The sequence below is a fragment of the Medicago sativa genome, chromosome 3, assembly GCF_051527215.1.
Source record: "Medicago sativa cultivar Bolivia chromosome 3, Bolivia_mono, whole genome shotgun sequence".
NCBI lineage: Eukaryota > Viridiplantae > Streptophyta > Magnoliopsida > Fabales > Fabaceae > Medicago > Medicago sativa.
The window spans coordinates 29,436,660-29,459,566 of record NC_140751.1 but is presented as its reverse complement, the minus strand read 5'-3'; the positions used below and the strand labels follow the sequence as shown (position 1 = coordinate 29,459,566).

The window sequence follows — 22,907 nt, the reverse complement described above, 5'->3', positions numbered from 1 at the left end:
GGGCTTGATGCCCAGGAGCCTTTTTACGCTCAAATATGTTGGGGGCTTGTTGCCCTGAATTGGTACCACATGCATTTGCATATCAAGATGATTTAAGATGATACAAGTTGCATTTGTCGAGTTAAGTTGCATTGTCGAGTCGAGTTGTTAAGATCGATTTATAATTTGATCATGAAGTTGATGTTTGATTATGAAACTGTTTATGATGATGATATGATGCTATATGATTATTGTTTGATATGTTGATGATGTTTATGTTGTTAAATATAATTTGATGAATTATATGCTTAATATTGTTGTTTGTGAATCTCACCCCTTCTGCTTGAAAATGTTGCTCTTCGTATGGGTAACTTGCAGGTAACCAAGATTAGTTGCGGTCGTGAGTGGACTCCTCACAAGTATGTGTCTTAGGTGCTCTGATATGTAACGGGATGGGAATTTCGTTGTTGTTTTCTGTTCCTTACGTATTACTTAAGAAGATTTTTCATGAATTATTATTGAACTAAGTTTCTTTGAGATTTTATGTTGAGGCCCTTGTGCCAAAGATTATTTTAGATGTTGAATTATTCCGTTGCGAAGTATTGAAGGATATGTTGTTGAATTTTGAAGGATAAATAGTTATTTATTCCGTTTATGTTTTTATGGAAAGAAAGGTGACATTCCGTTTGTGTTGAAAAACTCTATTTTATTTATGTAATTTTTATGTTGGGAAAACGAGGTGTTACTGGCTCAAGGCCACTGAAGGGTACTTCGTTAAGCACGGGTAGACCGACCAAATAAGAGTACCCTTCCAAAGTAGGGACAAGCTGATAGTCTGGGAAAGTAAAACAGTGACAATGACGATCATAAAATTGAACCAAAGTCTCCAAGACTCCTTTTGTAGCGTCTATCTTGAGGATATCAAGCAATTTCCCATAACGTTCGTGAAAATCGTCATGACTAGCTACCTTTCTTCCTAGCTCCCTTAATTTGGACACATCTGGTCTCTGGAAAGTATAGCTCCTAGTGTTTCTCTTAGGAATCTCCATCTACGATGTTTATAAAAAAAAATTCTATAAGTCCTTTGATATTTAATTATGAAAAGAAAGTTTTATGAATGAATTCATGCATGCATGATTATGCTACACAAACGGTGAAAACATGGTGAGGTTAAGTCCATAATGTTCGAGTCCAGGGTAACAACACCATTTGGTAGGGACTATGGTTTCATATGTACCTGAATCGGGTTCTACCAAGTTCTCAGAGTTTTTTACCGCTTCTGAATGTCATCGGGTTGCGGAAATACTTCTGGTCCAACAACGTTCGTAAGAAAGTCTCGTCTGAGTGTAGTATCGCATATCAACTAATTCAAGAATACTCTTGATCAACCACCACACTACGTTCTAAAAGGCCAAGATATAGGTCCCAACTTTTAGCGATCACTTGAAAATAACATGCCAAACACGAATACTTATGCCAACATAGTATGTTTCCAAGATCCCTGAGTTGAGTGGGGTTATCACATGTGCCACAACCAAAATTCACTCTTGGCAAGGCACTATGATTATACCACAGTCCTATCCTATTGTTTCTCTCAAGTCTGGGTAATGGACTTATCTCACCACTCACGTTAGAAAGAAAGAAAGACGAGGGAAGAACATATATACACGTATTTCCATCTTTTATTGTTATTTTTTTAACAAGTTTATAGCACAAAATTTAATAAAGTCGCCATTTCTGTCACGTCATTTTTCGGAGGTCAAGGCTATTTGATTATCGTAGACTCACTATTTTTATTCACGACTGAACTTTTAATTTTTTCAAAAAGTAAAAGTCTCCGAGTTATGCGGCGTATTATTAGGAACAGAAAGGGACACGTGTATGATGATCCTCACACGATGGCGTGCCCCTGTGTAGCACGGTGCACTTAAGCTGGCGTGCTCCTTTGAGTGTGGAGCTTGAAGACGGTGTATATATTTTCGGCAACGTATCAGGTAGATGTTGGTCTTATGACTGGTCCATAACACTTCTCATTTTTTGGACTTTTTTTCTTTTCGTTAAAAGAGATTAGGGAGCACAGAAAAAAAATACAATAATCCATGCTCAATAATCTTAGATTAGTGTTTTTCTGATATGATTTTAGATTGGTGTAGACGTTAATTTACTACTTAGTAATTTTAGGTGGGTCTAAATTAACGATTTAATTAATTTTATAATTATACTATATATTATATATAACTATATATAAAGGAAATATGATATTTTAGGTTTAATTTTTCATTATTCTAACTATATCCTTAAACAATTTTTATATAATAATATTATATTATTTTAAAAAAAGAAAAATTTATATTATATTTGATATATTGTTGGTGTCATTGAAAAAAATAAATATTGATTTTTTGATTTTGTTATAATTTAAAAGCCAAAAACATTTATACATATACCTTTAATCAAACTCAAAATTATTTTATGGGGTGGAAAAGAGGTTGAACGCCAGGGATCTTCAAGGTGCGAAGGTGGATGGAGTGGAGGGGTCGAAGGTGCATATTCCTAAATATTCGTCAAAGAAAGATGATGTTTTATGGGCAAGGAGGAGTATGGTAGCTTCGGTGTTGAATGGTGAAACTATCCCCGTGGTGCAACGACGGGTTTATGATGCGGGTTTTGAAAAGTTAGACATTATTCCTTTGGGGGCCGACAAAGTGTTATTGCGTATGGAAGATGATAGTGATGTTAACATTCTTTTGTCAGAAGCATCAGGATTTTTTGATAATTTTTTTTCCAAACCTGTTCAATGGAAGATAGATGATGTGGTCCGTGAAAGGGGAGCTTGGGTGAGAATTTACGGGGTTCCGTTGCAAGCATGGAATTTTGAATTCTTTAAATTGTGTGTTTACGATTGTTGTCGGTTGTTGAGAGTGGATGACTCCACGTTGGATAAAATTCGTCTTGATTATGCACGGGTCCTTCTTTCAACCTCGGATTTGGATTTAATTAATTCCGTCTCAAAGGTTATGGTGGATGGGGAGGTTATCGATTTCAAGATAGTGGAGGAAGGGGGTTTTCGTTGGGAGAGGATGCATGCTTGACTGATTATGATGAATCTCAAGACGATTGTGAATTGGAGGACGACCGTATTTGTGAGGAGTTAAATGCTGAAGAGGATGTAGATAATTTGGTGCAGCATTTATCGCAGGAGTGGCAGAAGGAACAGAAGGTTTCTCAACTACAAAATCCTACGCAACCTATTGTTTGTCCAGCGGCTGTGGAGGTTCCAGCTGAGAGTTCAGAGGCTGTTTTGGCAGGTTCGGCAGAGGCGAATGTTCAGTGTCAATCAGCTCTTGCAGCTTGCTTCGGTACTCAAGTTAGTGGACACGCAAGTTCTGATGGTAATGGTGATCATGAAAGTGATAACTGTAATTCTTTAAGTAGTGTTAAAAGGAAAGTACAGCGGACATCTTCTTGTCCTCCAGGTAGAGTACACGCTACTTGGGCTAGGCGGCATAAGGATGTGGTAATTTGTGATGCGAGGCATAAGGATGCTAAGGGTAAGAGCAAATCCATTTCAGGTGATATTGGCGTGATTAGAAAAAAGGGGGCTGGTCAGCTACGCCATTGTGCTATTAATTTGAAGCGTATTGCTCGGCTGTCCGATAAAGATCGTAAGGATGTTTTGCTTGCTTTACATTAGACAAATAGGCGTCGGGCGGAAGGCTCGGAAGTACCCATTGCCAAGGTAAATTCGAATGCTATTTCTTCTGATAATGGTTCACAGTCATCTGTTAAAGCTGAATGGATGAATTGGTTGGTCCTTCATGGGAGTAATAAGGCTATGTCAGATGATGTTAGGGGTTTGGGAGAGTCAGTAGGATTGAAATTTAAAGGGGATAAGAATAACAGGTTCGATGTATTGTCGGGTGTGGGGAGCAAAAATAAAGAGGGAGATGGGAAAGGGATGTAAGGTTGTGGGTTGGTGTGAGGAGAGCCGGGAGCGGTGGTGGTGATGAAGATCATTTCTTGGAATGTTAGGGGATTGGGTGGTTTTGAAAAAAAAAGGGAGGTGAGTCGGTTGGTGAGGGAGAAAAATCCTTTTATTTTGTGTTTGCAAGAGTCGAAGTTGTCTGCCGTTAATAATATGGTTCGTAATGCTATTTGGAATGATGATAATGTTGATTTCTCTTTTCAACCGTCGATTGGAGCTTCCGGAGGGTTAGTTACTCTTTGGAATTGTAATGAGGTTGAGGTGTGGTCTTCTTTTAATATGGATTATGTGTTAGGAATTCAAGGTAAATTTTTGAAGTCGGGGGAGAAGTTTACTCTTCTTAATGTGTATGCACCGTGCGATTCTTTTCGTCAACTAAATCTTTGGCATAGTATTTCTGCTCGTATGATGACTTTAGGGGATGTTAATGTTTGTGTGTGTGGTGATTTCAACGCGGTTCGGAATTCGGATGAAAGGAGAAGTGTGGGTAGCGCTGCTATTCAACCTGGGAGCGCTAGCTTTAATAATATGATAGATGTTAATTTCTTTGTTGATTTACCGCTCTGGGGTCGTCGGTTTACTTGGTATCGAGGGGACGGGAGGTCGATGAGTCGGATTGATCGTTTTTTGTTGTCAGAGAGATGGTGTTTGACTTGGCCTCATTGTTTTCAGTTAGCATCATCACGAGGGCTGTCAGATCATTGTCCTATTCAGTTGAGTATTGATGAAACAAATTGGGGTCCGAAGCCGGTGCGAATGTTAAAATGTTGGGAAAATTTTACTAGTTACAATTCTTTTGTTCGGGAAACTTGGAATTCTTTTCATGTAGAAGGTTGGGGTGGGTATGTCTTGAAAGAAAAATTAAAGATGATTAAATTAGCTCTAAAGGAATGGCATAGGAATCATTCAAAAAATTTACCTTCTCGGATCATCTCTTTAAAGGGTCGTATTGAGGAAATTGAGGTCAAGGCCGAGTCTATGGTTTTGTTGGAAGAGGAGGTCGAAGCTTTGCACGGGTTTTCTGAAGAATTGTTCTCGTTATCTCGGTTTAATTCTAGTGTTTGTTGGCAACAATCGCGGATGCAATGGTTGAGTGAAGGTGATGCGAATACTAAATTCTTTCACATGATTACGTCTAGTAGGAGTCGTCGAAAGGCGATTCCATGTGTTTTTGTGAATGGTATGTTGGTTGAAGGGGTGGCTAATGTTCGGGCAGCGGTGTACGCTCATTTTTCTACTCATTTTCAAGCTCAAGTAGTTAATCGCCCTAGCATGGATGCCTTAAATTTTCGAACCTTGAATGCCAGTGATGGGGTCGCTTTAATTAAACCTTTTTCAGTGGAGGAGGTCAAGGCAGCCGTGTGGGATTGCGATAGTTACAAAAGTCCAGGTCCTGATGGTGTTTCTTTTGGGTTCCTAAAAGAGTTTTGGGATATGATGCAGAACGATGTGATGCGTTTTTTGGTTGAATTTCATCGCAATGGAAAGTTGGCTAAAAGAATAAATAGCACGTTTATTGCTCTTATTCCAAAGGTTGACAACCCTCAACGCCTTTCTGATTTTAGGCCTATCTCGTTGGTTGGTAGTATGTACAAAATTTTGGCAAAGGTGCTTGCTAATAGGCTTCGTTCTGTTATTGGTTCTGTTATTTCTGATACGCAGTCGGCTTTTGTTAGAGGTTGACAGATTCTTGACGGAATTTTGGTGGCTAATGAGGTAGTCGATGATGCTCGTAGAAGCAAAAAAGAAATGTTACTTTTCAAGGTTGATTTTGAGAAAGCTTATGACTCCATTGATTGGTGTTATTTGGAGGAAGTGATGGTGAAAATGGGGTTTCCTACTCTTTGGCGTAAGTGGATTAAGGAATGTATGAGTACGGCCTCAGCGTCGGTGTTGGTTAATGGGTCTCCGACTGATGAGTTTTTTCTTCGGCGGGGGCTGAGGCAAGGGGACCCTCTTTATCCTTTCTTGTTCTTATTGGCGGCGGAAGGGTTTAATGTGTTGATGGAGGCTTTTGTTGCCTCCGATCTTTTTTCAGGTTACAACGTTGAAAGACATGCATCGGTGGTGGTTTCTCATCTTCAATTTGCAGATGACACCATTATTTTGTGTGATAAATCTTGGACCAATATTAGAGCTTTGCGTGCTATTTTAATTCTCTTTGAGGATCTTTCTGGTTTGAAGGTAAATTTTTCAAAGAGTCTTCTGGTGGGGGTTAATGTTCACAGGTCGTGGTTGTCAGAATCGGCATCTGTGTTGAATTGTAAGGTTGGGTCCATTCCTTTTATTTACCTTGGATTGCCTATTGGTGGGATTGCTGGTCGGTTGAGTTTTTGGGAGCCTTTCATCAAACGTATTCATTCTAGATTGTCAGCTTGGAACTCGAAACACTTGTCTTTGGGTGGTCGCTTGGTTTTACTGAAGTCTATCCTGTCGTCCCTGCCTGTTTATGCTCTTTCTTTTTTCAAGGCTCCGTCAGATATTGTTTCCTCTATTGAATCTATTTTAAATAATTTTTTTTTGCGGGGGAGTGCAGACCACAGGAAAATATTTTGGGTTGACTTGAAATCTATTTGTCGGAGTCAGGAGGTTGGGGGATTGGGGGTAAGGAGAATAAAAGAATTTAATTTGGCGTTATTGGGGAAGTGGTGTTGGAGGGTGTTGGTAGATAGGGATAGCTTGTGGTTTAGGGTGTTGGCGGCGAGGGTGGGTTTAGAGGGCGGTTACTTGAAAGATGGAGGGCGAGATAGTTCTAGTTGGTGGCGGAGTATTTCTGCCTTGCGATCGGAGAGTTGGTTTCATAGTAATATCAGTCGAGCGTTGGGTGATGGAAAGGATACCATGTTTTGGACAGATGTTTGGGAGGGAGGGATGGCGTTGCGGGATAGATTTAGGAGGTTGTATGATTTATCGTTACTGAAAGGGGAGTCAGTGGCGGCTATGAGTGCTATGGGTTGGGAGGAAGAGGGAGTAGAGAGGAGGTGGAGGCGGAAGTTGTTTGCGTGGGAAGAGGAGTCGTTAGGGGAGCTTAGGCTGTTAATTCAAAATGTGTCTTTGCAGGTTCATACAAAGGATGTTTGGAAGTGGAAGGCGGATTCTTCGTCACTTTACTCGGTCCGTAGTGCCTACAATTTTCTATTGGAACAGGTGCATGATGATAATGTGGCGGTCGTGCCTTCTTTTTGGCACAAGGATGTTCCTTTGAAGGTGGAGCTTTTTGTGTGGCGTTTGTTTCGTGACCGGCTTCCGACGAAGGATAATCTTCATAGGCGAAATGTGTTACACGTTGAGGCTCAAACTTGTGTTGGTGGTTGTAGTTTTGTAGAAACTTCAAACCATCTATTTTTACATTGTAATTTTTTTGGTTCGGTTTGGTTTTACATCTCTCAATGGCTTGGTGTTGTCACGGTTATGCCTTCGGATGTTAAAGGCCATTTTGATCATTTTAAATACTTTGGCGGTGCTTCTAAGACAAGTCAATCAATTCTATAGGTTATTTGGTGTGCAACTATGTGGGAAATATGGAAGGAAAGGAATAACAGAATTTTTAATGAAAAGAGTATCTCTATTATGCAGGTTGTGGATAGGATTAAGTTGCTAACTTTCAAGTGGTTGAAGGTGAAGTATGCTTCTCTTCCTTTTAACTATCATGGTTGGTGGCTTAGTCCTTTTGTGTTACTAGGCATAGGCTAGTTTTCTGGTGTTTCCTATGTTGTTCTAAGGTGTTGTTTTTTTGGTTTGTATATACTGTTGTAGCTCTTTTTAGTCTTTGGTGTTTCTTCTTGGCATTTCTTGTGCTAGGAAGGCCATTGATGTGTTAATATATTTCATTTTAGTCTCTTAAAAAAAAATATGTTATTAAAAAACACTGTTCATATAGTTTATAAACGTTAGCCAATAAAAAAATATTTGGAGGACATACACATGAGTGTCGGCTTCACCGCTAATATATAGTATAATATTACGTGTCCATATCCCAAATCTTCACGCACCCTCCAAATCTTCACGCACTACTTTAAAGTTGTATTTTTTTATATTTACTCACTAATCCTCAAAGCATGAGAGATGCTCTATATAAGTAGGTGAAGGAGCTGATTACAAGATATTGAGAAGAGGAGTTTGACTGTGAGCACTCCCATTGAGAGAATGGATTTGATTGAGTTGAGCAAAGCAGTGGAAGAGGTTGAACTGGTGGATGACTTAGAGAGTGATGTTTCATTTGTTCGTATATTATGGGTTAATATTTCAGGACAACACAGATGTCGTGTGAGTTTCCTTTACTTTGTTTCTTTCATTTAATTATTTTATTTTTTTATTGGCGAATAGAATAACCTATACTTAAATAAACACATATGGATAGATCCGCTCAATTGACAAGGACATTGCATAATATATGTAGGGGTTGGGGTCCAAACTCCGAACACCACACTTCTCCACGTTTAAATGTGTAAGTTCCAGTCAGTAGGTTATTTGACAAAAAAAAATAAAAAATACACATGGATAAGGAGAATATCTCGTGAGGGTTGTTCAAACATGAATTCTACATAAAATATCAACACACCCATAGGGGTGGAAATAGGCTAGGCCGGGCCGAGCTTTGTAAGGCCTAAGCCTGGCCTACTTCAAAAATTATAGGCTTGAGTTTGGCCGATTATCCGTCATAGGCTCATTTTCGAGGCCTGGCCTGACCTATTTAAAGGCCCGATGAAGCCTGAAAGCCTATTTAAAAGCCTATTTTACACCAAAGCCTAGCAACACATGTAAGCCTACTACTAAATAGGCCAAAATTTACGAAGGCCTAAAGCACATGAATATATCTGCAACTAAATAATGAAATCTTATGAAGGTATAATCACAACAATATATGTGCTACTAAATAACTAATCTTATGAAGGCTTGAGTTTATGAGAAAAAAACTTCAACGATATCAATAATGGAAGATATATTATACATAAAAAGTTTAATAGGCCGGCCCGACGGGCTTAATAGGTTTTTTTGTAAGCCTTAGCCTGACCTATTTAATTAAATAAGCTTTATAAAAAGCTTGAGCCTGACCTTGTTAATAAACGAGCTGGGCCGAGCTAGACTTTAAATAGGCTAGGCCATAGGCCCCTGTCGGACGGCCTGGCCTGTTCCCACCCCTACACACCCACATGTAAACTGTAACATTGTAGTTTACAATTCCTAAAAAAAACATTGTAGTTTACAAATTTCTTTTAATGTTAAATATGTTTTTAATTCCTATAAATGTTTCAAATTTTATTTTTTGGTTACTATAAAAAATTTGTACTATTTTTTAATGATGTTTAGCAGGCACATTTAAAACATTGAAAAGGTTCTTCCGTAAAAATTTAAACTTTTTTATCGTATGGTAAATTATATATAAATTTTGTAAACGTAAAAAAGATAAAAAGTAACCAAAATTTATAAATAGAAATCAAATTTTGAATTATTTTTTTAGTAAAACTTTTATAAAGTTTTAAACATTTTTTTTTTAAGGAATAAAGATATAAAGTTTTAAACATATCAACACAAAATCTTTCAAAGTATATATCGATTTAGTAGCATGGACAAGAATTACTCACACAATAATTTTGCAAGAACTAAAACACACAGTTTCACACAGTTTTGAATTATGACCATTGGATCTTTATTTGCATGGTACTATTATAATATATCAAACCATCCAATGGCTGAAATGAAAACTGTGTTGTACTTTTACAGCGCCAAATCCATATCCAATTTTTTTATATATATCCATTTAGCAGCATGGACAAAAATTACTTACCCAATAATTTTGCAAGGACTAAAAGGTGCAATTTTTCTATTGAGTAGAAAAATAAAATTTTGAAATTTTGTAGAAATCAGGGGAAAAAAACACATATTAAATCTTTTTTTTTATGAAGGAAAATCTTTTTATATTTTTATTAAATGGCTTAAATATGTTATTCGTCCCTGCAATTAGGGGTCGCTTAAAATTTCATCCCTGCAATCGCTAATCCTTTTTTTTTGCCCCTGCAAAGTTTAATCAATTAAAAATTCGTCCCTTGACCAAGTTAATGACTGCCACGTCATCAAATTAACAAAATGGCATGGGAATTGACCAAAATACCCCAGGCTTATTTTTTTTTGTTTTTTTTTCCTTCAAAAAAAATTCAGTTTTTTCCCGAATTTTTTTTACGATTTTTTCCCAAAAATTTTTCAGTTTTAATTTTAACAGTTTTTTTCCGAATTTTTTTTTGACTTTTAATTATTTTTTCAGATTTTTTTTAATTTAAAAAAGAACTTTCAAAATTTTGGAAAAAAATTTTTTTTGAAGGAAAAAAAAAATTAGCCCAGAGGTATTTTCGTCAATTCCCATGCCATTATGGTAATTTTGATGACGTGACAGTCATTAACTGGGTCAAGGGACGAATTTTTAACTGATTAAACTTTGCAGGGGCAAAAAAAAAGGATTAGCGATTGCAGGGACGAAATTTTAAGCGACCCCTATTTGCAGGGACGAATAACATATTTAAGCCTTATTAAAATATTCTGAGGTTTTGTAATATTTTGTTTCAGGCTATTCCTAGAAAGCATTTCTATGATGTTGTTAAGAAGAATGGTGTTGGTTTAGCATTTGTAAGTATCGTAATGACTTCTATTTTGGATAGACCTGCACCTGGCTCTGGTCTAGGGTTAGTCGGTGATGCAAGGGTAGCACCAGATTTGTGTACTATAAGGACAATTCCTTGGTACGCAGTTTTTTATTGAAATAATTATATTTATGTTTTTTACTCCTCCGTTACATAAAATGTGTCATATGTATAAAAAAAAAATTGCTTTGAAATGAATCTCAATTTCAATTTTGAATATGTATAAAATTAAGAAATGTGATCATTTTTAATTATCGTACTAATTTTGAGTTTGACTATCACCTTATTTATAGTCTTTCTAGTTTCTTTCTTAATGTTATCATCTTTAACGTAGACTTTCTTAGAAAAGACAGACTAAATTATAATAAACTAATCAACTGTAGGTGCAAACAAGATGAAATGGTTTTAGGTGATCTGAATGTTAAACTTGGTCAAGCTTGGGAATATTGCCCAAGAGAAGCCTTTAGAAGAGTTACCAAAATTCTCAAAGATGAATTTGACTTGGTATGTTGCATAGTTTTTTTCTTATTAAGGATGTTGTACTATGGTGTTTTATTAATTAAAGATTTTTGAACGATGAAAATAAGAAAACTAATGAAGTGGTTAATGCATTTGAGTTATATGGTTTATTACATTTAGTAGATAGTTAATAGTAATACTCACGTGGAAACTCATTACCCTGTGTAACTTCATTAACCACGAATTTGGATGTCAAATATTTTTCAATGTTCATCTAAATATATATTTTAACACTAAAAATTGTGGTTAATGAAGTAACATTAATGATCATAGTTTCAAATTTATGACTGTGATAGTGTCCACTACCGCATCAAGTTGCAAATGTGATTGTAAATAGCAGTAAAAAACACATCATAACGCTTCGACAAATGCGATGTTGTGTGTGCATGTTGTAGAGCTTGTCTTATTTAGGATGGACTATGTTGTTTAACTTATCAAAAATGATTTTGGTATTTTCGACAACTTTTACATCAAAATTTTAGGTGGTTAACACAGTTCAAACAAGTTAGCAATAGATGGACTATGTTGTTTAACTTATCAAAAATGATTTTGGTATTTTCGACAACTTTTACATCAAAATTTTAGGTGGTTAACACAGTTCAAACAAGTTAGCAACACAACTTTTACATCAAAATTTTAGGTGGTTAACACAGTTCAAACAAGTTAGCAATAGATGAACTATGTTGTTTAACTTATCAAAAATGATTTTGGTATTTTCGACAACTTTTACATCAAAATTTTAGGTGGTTAACACAGTTCAAACAAGTTAGCAATTAAATTTGATTGTTGAACGGTGTTGTCAACATATATTTATTTCTTTTTTGGTGGTGGTCGGGGTTCGAACCCTGGACCTTGCATATATTATGCATTGTCCATACCAACTGAGTTGTCAACATATATTGTTTATGCATAGGTTGCCCAATAATTTTACTTATTCAAATAGCACAATTGTTAATTTATAGTCTGCTTTAGGTCGTGAATGCAGGATTTGAGATTGAGTTTTTTTCTCTTGAAGAGCACAATGAGGTATGTCATACAATATTATATTGTCATTCTATTAGTGAAAATTATCATGTCATTTCAAATATCACACCCACTAACATACTCTATTAACACAATCAATTATAATTATTCATGTCATCCACTTTTATAATTCATTTTAGTTGATGACCGGTTCCATCTTTTTAGTGTAATTACCATTTTTTTTTTAGGCTTAAATATTTAACACAGTCAATTATAATTATTCATGTCATCCACTTTTATAATTCATTTTAGTTGATGACCGGTTCCATCTTTTTAGTGTAATTACCATTTTTTTTTTAGGCTTAAATATGATTTTTGTCCCTGTAATATGGGCGTGTTTTGATTTTCGTCTCTGTAAAAAAAAAGTTTGAATTACGTCCTTGTAAAAAAAATTTGTTTGAAAATGGTCCCTGGTCCCACTTCATGGCTGACTTGGCATGTTATTCGACACGTGGCAGTTGCTGACTGTGCAACTTTTTCCCCGTGGCGGTCCACGTAATTAAAAAATAAAAATAAAATTCTGAAAATTATTTATTTAAATTTAAAAAATCTGAAAATAAATTTAAAAAATCATAAAAAAATTTCGAAAAAAATCTGAAAATAAAAATTTTCGAAAACTTAATTTTTTGACAAAAAACTGTTAGAATTAAAAAATTTGAAAAAAAATTTGAAAATTTAATTTTTGAAAAATAGATTTTTTAATTTGAAAATTATATATTAGTTTTTTTTTTGAAAACAATGACAATTATATTTTCAGAAATTATAATTTTATAATTTTCGAAAATAAATTATAATTTAAAAAAAATCTAATTTCTTGTTCTTTTATGAAAATTCTAATTTTAAAAAAAAATCATTTTTTTCAGAAATTTCAGAATATATAATATTTAAAAAAATTAATTTTATTTTGAAAATTATACAAAAAAAAATAAATTCAGAAAATTATTTTAATAATTTAAAATTTATTTTCAGAATTTTTAAATTGTTTTTTAAATTTTTTAAATTTATTTTCATATTTTTTAATTTTAAAAATAATTTTCAGAATTTTTTAAATATTTTTTAAAATTTAATATTAGATGGCACGCCACTTCAGTGCCACGTGGCAAAAGTTGCACAGTCTGCAACTGCCACGTGGCCAAAACCGTGACTCAGCTGAAAAGTGGGGCCAAGGACCATTTTCAAACAAAAAAAAATTTACAGGGACGTAATTCAAACTTTTTTTTTTACAGGGACGCAAATTAAAACACGTCCATATTACAGGGACGAAAATCATATTTAAGCCTTTTTTTTATTATTAAATTAGATTTTTACTTTTAATCTTCTCTTGTTAACCTCCCACAAACAGACTCTCTCACTCTTGTCAAAGGCATCGGTTACTTCCACCCAACCCAATTGACTACACAAATGCTATATAACAACATAACTACACAAATTGTGTAGCAACTTTTTTTTTGAAAGAGAATTGCTTAGCAACTTGTAGTGCCGGTTTCCAGTAAAACAAATCAAATAAGTTGATAATGTGTGTTAAAATGTGCGACCCTAATATTTCTCTTTATAAACGTGAAAAAAATAATTCAGGGAAGGGAAAGAAGAATGGATACAATTTGACTCGAGTCCTTACGGCTGCTCCTCAGCATTTGATGTTGCTTCCCCAATACTTCGTGAAGTTACTTCTGCTTTGCATTCTATGGGCATTCCAGTAGAACAGGTAAGAAAACTATGGATGTTTCAAGTTGATTCATTGTTTTGAATAAATTTAACTATATTACTTGTATTGCTCAAAAAAAAAAAAAAAAACTATATTACTTGTAAATAAGTCTGATTCTGTTTGATTTTTGTTGGATTTATGATGGTAATTTAATAACTGAACTAAATCGCATAAGTAATAAAGTAAATGGGGGAGGGGCTAAGATTTGTATCAAACCTTAATCAATGCCTTGAAAAGGACCACCATAGGATTGTTGGATCGCATTCTGAAATCCTTTAAAAACGTAGAACAAAGTTACTAAACAACTAGATAAAATGCCTAAATACATGATATGATGAGGAGTCGTTAATATACTTTTATTATAAAAATTCTTTTACATTTTTAGGAGTGTATGAGATTCAATACTTTCTATCTCTTTGGTGAATATGATTTGGAGCCTTATTTCTAACACATGTGGCCTATTCTCGGAATTATTTTAATTGCAGTTGCATGTCGAAACCGGAAAAGGTCAATTTGAGCTGGTTTTGGGTCATACAATTTGTAATAAAGCTGTAGACAACTTAGTATACACACGTGAAGCTGTTAGGGCAATTGCTAGAAAACATGGTTTGCTTGCAACTTTTATTCCAAAGTAAGTGCCATGTTCAATTATTTTTCAATCTGTTATTATATCATCAATCGAAACAATAAATTCTTCTAAATCTCACCCACACAAAAATTGATCTATGAAAAAAAAAATTGATCCATGGAAAAAAAATCAAAATATATAGTAAAATATAGACTTAGCCAGTGAAAGTATTTCCCTGCATAACCCTTCAAAAACCGAGTCGCAAACACATTGTCGGAGTTGATAAACTCTTATTTTATCGTTTATATAGAACATAAGTAAACAATTTGAAGTGCATATTGCATAATAATAGTGTTTTGTTGTAATATTGAAGGTACACATTAGATGATGTGGGTTCTGGATGCCATGTGCATCTAAGCTTGTGGCAGAATGGCCAAAATGTATTTATGGCATCTGATGAATCATCAAAGTATGGAATATCAACTTTGGGGAAAGAATTCATGGCTGGAATTCTACATCATCTTCCTTCTATTTTGCCATTTGTAGCACCACTTCCTATCAGGTTTATGTTCTCTATGACCACTCATTCTTCTAAATATTACTGTTGTCTTGATACACCAAAAAGTTCGACATTTTTTGAGAGTCGAGGTTACGGATAATTTATAAACACTAACTCTTTCAATCCATGCCTCGAGGTCGGATAACAAATTATGCTTCTATGTCTTCTTACGTGACTACTCAATTTGATTGCAGTTATGATAGGTTGCAGCCGACAACATGGGGTTCATACTTATTGTGGGGAAAGGAAAATAGGAATGCTCCATTGCGATCTTGTTCACCTGGAACTCCCGACGGTTCAGTGAGTAATTTTGAGTTTAAACCATTTGATGGTACTGCAAACCCATACTTGGGCTTAGCTGCTACAATTGCTGCTGGCATTGATGGCCTTCGTCGACATCTTTCTCTTCCTGAACCTATTGGTAAGATAATATAAACTATAAGTCTTTTTCCCTTTCTAATCTGCTACCATTTTTTTTTCCCGCACTGGTCTTTTATGATTCTTTTGCTGATTTGTATTATGATTGCATAATATTTATTTTGTTCTTACAATTTCAGCATTTGTATAAAATATTTAATTGAATAATGAACTTCTTATTTTATGTATTAAACAGACACATATCCGAATCTAGAAAACCTTCAGAGATTGCCAAAATCACTTTCGGAATCTTTAGAAGCTCTCGAAAAGACTGATTTATTTGACGAATTTATTGATCAGAAGTTGCTAACTGCCATAAAAGCAATTGGAAAGGTAAATATTTTGACTAAAAAAGCTTTTAACACTTGGGTAGATTTCTGGGCACTATCACATAATTGCACTTCTTGATCGTAATGAAAATCGGACTACTCATATTTTAAGTTGTATGTTTAAGTCTATTTAGCGAAGGTTGATTATGAGTCGTCTAATTCTCATCCATTGAATAAAAAAAACTAGAGTTTGTCTCTAAAGTATTTCTTTTTTTACTAAATCAATTTTCTCTAAAGTAGTTGAGTTCCAGAAAAATCAAACTAATAATTCTGATGCATAATTAATATGTTACTTGTGATGCCAGGCTGAAATTGATCAATACTCGAAGAACAAGGACGCATACAAGCAACTCATCCACCGCTATTGATTTCGAAGAATTAATGTGACTTGTGATGTCAAACTACTGGTTTTCTTTTTCTCCTGGGCAAGATTGTTTTGATGAATTTTTCAAATAGAAATGTATGGTTATTTGTTTTTAAAATTTCCCTTTTCACTATAATATCTCTATTTATTTTGTAATTTGGAAAGTAAACTATCGTTGTGTGTAATTTCCGAGGCAATACTGTTTTGATGTCAAACTATTCTGTTTATTGTGAGGCTAGGCTGAAATTGATCAATACTCGAAGAACAAGGACACATAAAATTTTCTTTTGTTTATATTTTTTAGAAGTTTATTTTTTCTTCAGTTTATATTTTTTAGAAGTTTATTTTTTCTTCAACAATGCATAACAATCAATAATTATTAAGACAAATAAATCATGGAAGCTAATTCCTTCTCCCTTGTTCCTACTTACTCCATAAATCATGGAAGCTAATTTGCTTCTGTCAATGCCACCAATGATAAAATCTTCAAGAGCATTATCATGGGTGTTAACTTTCTTGATGTTTGAAAATTGACTTTCTTCCAAAAATTTATTTCTGTACTTTGAGATCTTCATTTTGGATTAACAGACTTTTGGCTTGATGTTCCATGAGCTTGGATTCTTCTGTCAACAAATCAAATTTTTCTGTAAATTTTTAAAGCTTTTGATTTGTCTAGACAACGTTCTACAATTTCTTTGACAGTGTCAACAAATTGTTCATGAGTTAGTTTAGAAAATAGCTCATCATCATCATCAGAGTTTGAACTAGATTCTACATCAGAAGCTGTAGTGGCCATCAGGGCCAGATTAGCTTCTTCATCTTCTTTCTTTTCACGTTTTAATTCTTCATCAAATTTGTCCCATATTGCCATAAGACTCTTCTTAAGTTTTTTCCTGTAAATTTCTTTCCTGGAGCTCTCCTTCTTTGACTTGTCTTTCTGTAACTCTAGACAGTCAGCAATGAAATGACCAAGTTTCTTGCAGTGGAAGCAACCCTTATGTTCTTCCTTCCTATTCTTGTAACTTGACCCTTTTGACCCACTTCTTTTACCTTGAAACCTTATCTTCTTGGTCAAGTAATACAATATTTTGGTTAAATCAGCCATCTTTTCAAGACTTGAATCATCTTCAGAATATCCATCAAGAACTTCTTCTTCTAACTTAGCAGTCTTTAGAGTTTTGGCAGATTTTTCCTTGGATGTCAAAGAAATAGAGTTGAACTTCTTCTCATGATATTTGAGAGAGCTTATCAGATTCTCCAAGCTCAATGTGTTCAAATCCCTTGCTTCTTGAATGGTTGTAACCTTTGGTCTAAACTTGGCAGGAAGCTCCCAAGAATCTTCTTGACATGATCAGGTACGTTATAACTTTTTGCTCAAAACCTAAAGGCCTGATACAATAATTTGAAACCTTGAATACATGGTTTTAATATCATTTTTCGTCATTTTAAAAAGCTCATACTGATGAACTAACTAGTTAGCCTTAGCCTCTTTTACCTGTTAGTTTCCCTCATAGATAGAACACACTGACTAAAAAACAACTTTTGTAGTAAATTTATCCAAGCTCTTGATATACTCTGAACGAGGTATTGCATCCACTAGAATCCCTCATACTCTATGATGCTTTTAGTATTTTTTCTTTTGAGTAGCAGTTAAGCTTTTCCTGTCTGTCACTTTTCATTCTGTATCAACAACAAGTGTAACACGGTCTTCAATTATGTCCCATAGTTCATCATCAACACCAATGATGTAACCATACATTTTGCTTTTCCACCATAAAAATTGAGTTATATCTCCACTGAAAGATGGAGGTTTTACTGAAAAGTTGTGCTTTTCATTAGTGGTGTTGTAATTATAGTTGATAGTAACGTTGTGATTTCTTCCTGAAATAGTAGGACCAAAACCACTCTCACTAGTAGACATGTTTTTCTCTATGAATCTTTAACTGTCACACGGTTAAGTGGTTGAGCACAAACCGTACTCTGATACCAACTGAAGGTGAGAAAAACATAAGAGGAGGAGGTTGAATTGTATTGTCTTTTTCAACTTTTCTAAGTGTTTGCACTGCTCAGAGTCTGAATGAGTTCACAGTCTGAGTCAGGTTCAGAATCTTAGGAGTACTCAAAAAGTGCTTGCAATGAAGTAAGATAATATATAGAGAGAGGGAAAACAGACACAAACAATTATATTGGTTCCTCATACAATCCAAGAGTAGTCTAGTCCCCTTGCACTTCCAAAGAATTTCACTATAATCAAACAAGATTACAAATGCTCAAGGACATAACCAAGAGACTTCACAATGCTCAAGCACAAAAGCAAGAGGCTTTCAATGCTTAATCACAACTGAAAAAGACTTCTAAGAGTTTACAAATAAATAGATTTGTTCTTACATTTGATATACAATCAGAGATGTAAACAATACAAAACATAACAAACTCTAATACTTAGAATTTATAAGATACAAACTTCGATAAACAATTCTTGTGTTCTATGCGATTTTTGATTTGTACAGAGTAAGACACAATAAAAATAGAAGAGTATTATTTTTTGTTCTTCAAGTCTTCAGCTCCTTATACATGCAAGGATTAGAGAGACGTTGGAGAAGAGTGTCAACGCATTAAGAGTCGTTGAGAAGTTTCAAATCAAGGACATTGGGTCATTTCCTGATATGGATAATGCAATTGATTAGACATTTAAAATTTGTTTGTTGAAACTGGAATTATTCGTTCATTCTTTTTGTCTTTTGAGTTCTTTGTTTGTTTCTACACGTGGTCAGAAGAAGGCAAATTGTACTATCAGATCCTTGATAGAGGCAAATTGTATATGTATATATATATATATATATATATATATATATATATATATATATATATATTTTATCAAATAGAGGTATGAAACTATAATTCTTGTTGCCAACTAGGAATGACAATAAAACTCGTGCCCATGGGTACCCGCCCAAACCAACCCCGATTTGACGGGTTTTCCCTGGTTTGACTGGGTTTGGGTACGAGTTTGGGTTTTCCCCGATTTCAAAATACGGGTACGGGAAGGGTAGTGAGGATATATGTATCTACCCCGAACCCATACCCAAACCCTACCCGAATGTAGATAGGTCATATTTTTGTTTTTGTTGAGGGGGTTGATAATGATATGCCATGCTATTTGGTTCGATAATTGTCATGATATAAGAATTTCATTGATAGTTAAAGGAGCAACTGAATTATTCGGTAAGGAAATGTTAAAATGAGCGCAAATTGTTGGATAATGCATTACAACATTACAATTGAAGCTTAAAAAAACTCTTTTTCTACTAAAAAAATATTGATTCACTACAGGGACGGGGATGGGGCGGGAATACCCAAACCCATTGGGGATGTGGATGAGATTCAATTTCTCATCCCCGTTGGGTATGGGTAGGGTAACGAGTAAGCATATGGGAGTAGGGGATGGGGATGGGGAAGGCAAAACCCGTCCCCACCACGCCCCATTGCCATGCCTACCGCCAACATTCAAATTGTATTGTATAATTCTACCCATTTTACACGAGGAATATAGATGAATGAGTTTGAGTTGCTTATTTGTCATTCATGTTATTACTGAGGTAAAAAATTAGGCTATATTTGTAGGCAACAATTCCTTTGTAACAGTTATTAAATTTGGAGAGAAATGATTGATATATACAATATTGACTTCTGATTCTAAAACAACTCTGCATGGTTTCTTCAATACAATCTACGAAGAGGAAAAAATAGACAATGTTGATTTACATTTGTAGATGGCTTGTAATTTCAGGTTTTGCTGCCAAGTTTCTGGACTTGGAGAAAGACTTATGTTAGATCTAATCCTATAACAAAGTGACAGTCTGGATAAAAAAAATTCTAATTCCCTAAAAATTGTTTGATTCAAGCAGAGATATATGAGCCCTTTCCTGAGACTTTCCTTCGTTGCCATCTTATCATCGTACGTTTCTCAATTGACGAAAACAGTATTTTGACAGTTTCAGCGAGGAAGTATTCTCCGGCATCATGAATTACCTGCGCGAAGTAAGAAAGTTTATCACTCCGGTTGAATTCAATAGTGTATGTATTAAAATAATAATGAACTAAACAGAGGAAAAAATTAAAACCTGGGTAAATGTTGATTTTTCTGTGACAAGTAATCAATTTAAGAACAAGTTTATAACACTTCTAGACAATGTAAATGTGACAAGCCTAACTCTTTAGTCCCTCTAATATGATCTACAAAGACTAAAATGAATATTGCATGCATATCGCAATGGCCAATTTTGAATACGAACAAATTTTGTAGGGCTAAAACAAAACAACAATTACAAAAAGTAAAAAATTGTATATTTGTGAGGACTAAACACTAAACAAAAAATCGTACATTTGCAAGGACCAGAAATAGAGTTTAACCGTTTAGTTTATAAGGGCTTACCAATTTTATATCCAGCTGCTTCCAGGAACATGATTCACTGCAGTCATAAAGTTGATGCAGTCACGCAGTCAAATTAAATACAGTCATTTGATCAAAATAGTGGTCCAAGTTCATTTCCCCTTAAAATCCACAAAGCAGGCTAACGAAAGCAAAACTCCACTTTCCGATGTTATTGGCGCATTCAAGCCCTTGAAAAAGCGTTTCTTCACATCTGTTCTGAGATTCAAGCCAAAAATGAACCTCACCTCCTTCTACGCCAGTTGCTTAAACTCAAAACTAGCTTTGTGATTTTTTCCAGGTTTGTTATGTTTCATCACCTCCTTTTTCGATTTTTTTTGTTTGTGCATACATAGCTCTTTTTTTTTATATAGCCATTGATTTTGTTTGTTTAAACGTGGGTGAATTTGTTTTTGCCATCGATTTTGTTTCTTTAAACATGGATGACTTTGTTTTTGCCATAGCTTTCTATTTCCATATTTTACTCTCTTTTCTTGTAGTTTTATCACGTTGATATAGTTTTCCATTATCACTAGCAGATAGTGTTACTTATGTTTTGATTAATTATATTTTTATTTGAATTCCACATGTTTGGTATAATAATGACAATCATTACAACACCCACTGTTGGTATGGAATTTGACAGTGCAGACGAAGCCTGGGAATTTTGGCTTGGTTATGGAAAAGAAATTGGTTTTGGAGTCAGAAGACAGTACTTCAACAGAATGAAGGTCAATGAAGAATGCAAATCCTCTTAGCATGAATGGCTTTTATGAGCTCCTGGTGTTTGGAAGAATGAGAAGATATAATCATATTTTGTGCAGAAGAATGTCTTCAATGAGCTACTGGCTTTTCTGAGCTAGAAGAATATGTTCAATGACTGTTGATTTTTGTAACAAGCTACTAGACTTGGAATTCTATAAGCTTATTATATATGTGTTTTGTGTCCTTTTACACTTTCTTGGCTGTTCTTTGTTTATATGGTTATGATCATAATTTTTATTTGAATTATCCAAATATTATATGAAACTGAACTTCATAACCCACATACATACATAAGCTTACCTGACACTATTACAAGTTAAGGTTTTAAATAGAGGTTCTTTGCCGCGAAAACGGTTGCGACAAAAAGGTATATGTAGTGTCCGATACCGTTTTAACATAGTGAACAAAAATCACATAAACAACCATGACAAAACATCGTGACGAAACGCTATTATTAAAACCTTGATTATAACATTGCAAACAAGCCTTTTGATTCCTGTTAAACTGCTGAACTATTACAGTATACAAAGCTACAAAGCATGTACGCAACAAAGGCCAGGAACGCTTAATAAAACACACAAATTTACAAATGCCTATGTTTAAAAAAGTCCTATACTAGATACATTGCTTAGTTCCAACTTCTGCATAATTCTAGCCTTTTGTCCATATGCATCAGCCATGAATTGTGGCCAATTCATTCCCATGGAGGTGAGTTCCAATTCATGTCAATTCAATCCAGAATTCCAATTAATTTAATTGCAATCCATGCTAATATATCAAATTCACATTCCAATTTATACATATTTGTGTTGTGTGTCTCCTTATGTGTGCTCATCCTTCTCAAAGCCAACACATCTCGCCTGAGCACCATTGTAGCTTGCCGCAACACATCGCCATATGTACCCTTCAAATTATTAACCTTCCAATTATTCATCGCCTGAGTACCGTTCCAATTTATACATTGTTGTAACGGGACGATTAACCTTCCAAGACCATCGCCGGAACTATCGAACTATCTCAATCAACCCATCAAGTGAAACGATTGTTGGTGGGGGTGTTGCATCGCTTGATGAATCAACTTATTCTTCCAAGCCCATCGCCGGAACAGTGAACTATCTGATACAACCCATCACAGTGGAGCGGTTGTTGGCAGAGGTGGATCGTATTGCATCCGCCGGAGTTATAAAGCTTGACGAATTGACCATTCATGTTCACCAAGGAACATTATGAGGTGTCAAGGAGGTGCGGAGAAGTGGAAGCAAGAAGAAGGGAGAAGTTAAGAATCTTCAAAAGTAAGGGGATGAAGTATGCGTTCTGAGTTTTCTCCCTTTTTCAATCCTGTGTTTTGAGTTTAAAGTGGAAAAAAAAGAGAAGTTGAATCCTGACGGTTATTTTGATCAAATGGCTGTATTTATTTTGACTGCATGACTGCATCAGCTTTATGACTGCAGTGAATCACTGTCCCTGCTTCCAACACTACCCAGGAGCCAACAAGATGAGATCAGAATCCTTGTTTGAGTAAGCGACTGAAAGAAAAAAAAAGAAGATCAGAACTTGCTAATTCTTTGTTAGTAGCACTAATTGCATTCTTTATGTAAGGCTTTTTGTTCTTTCAATTCATCACTTC

The 22,907-nt window shown here is 34.9% G+C and overlaps 1 long non-coding RNA gene and 2 pseudogenes across 4 annotated transcripts in view; 2 read left to right on the top strand and 1 right to left on the bottom strand.

Moving 5' to 3' along the window:
• Positions 1-22,907, bottom strand: part of LOC146936990 (putative disease resistance RPP13-like protein 1 pseudogene) — an 87,534-nt pseudogene that overhangs the window by 59,571 nt on the left and 5,056 nt on the right. The window contains exon 3 of one of the 2 annotated variants that reach the window (XR_015030814.1): positions 22,708-22,806. The exons of the other annotated variant lie outside the window; for it this stretch is intronic. The product of XR_015030814.1 is annotated as a putative disease resistance RPP13-like protein 1 pseudogene, transcript variant X2 (transcript). Of the gene's footprint in view, positions 1-22,707; positions 22,807-22,907 lie in introns of those variants that run through there. 2 annotated transcript variants of the gene reach the window in all.
• LOC146936992 (uncharacterized) lies at positions 8,018-16,377 on the top strand (annotated as a pseudogene). The gene is made up of 10 exons (XR_015030815.1): positions 8,018-8,230; positions 10,526-10,698; positions 10,983-11,103; positions 12,091-12,144; positions 13,717-13,846; positions 14,332-14,477; positions 14,788-14,976; positions 15,168-15,394; positions 15,587-15,723; positions 16,025-16,377. The product of XR_015030815.1 is annotated as an uncharacterized LOC146936992 (transcript).
• On the top strand, positions 20,684-21,471 carry LOC146936991 (uncharacterized). The gene is made up of 2 exons (XR_015030816.1): positions 20,684-20,816; positions 21,162-21,471. It is a non-coding gene; the product is annotated as an uncharacterized LOC146936991 (long non-coding RNA).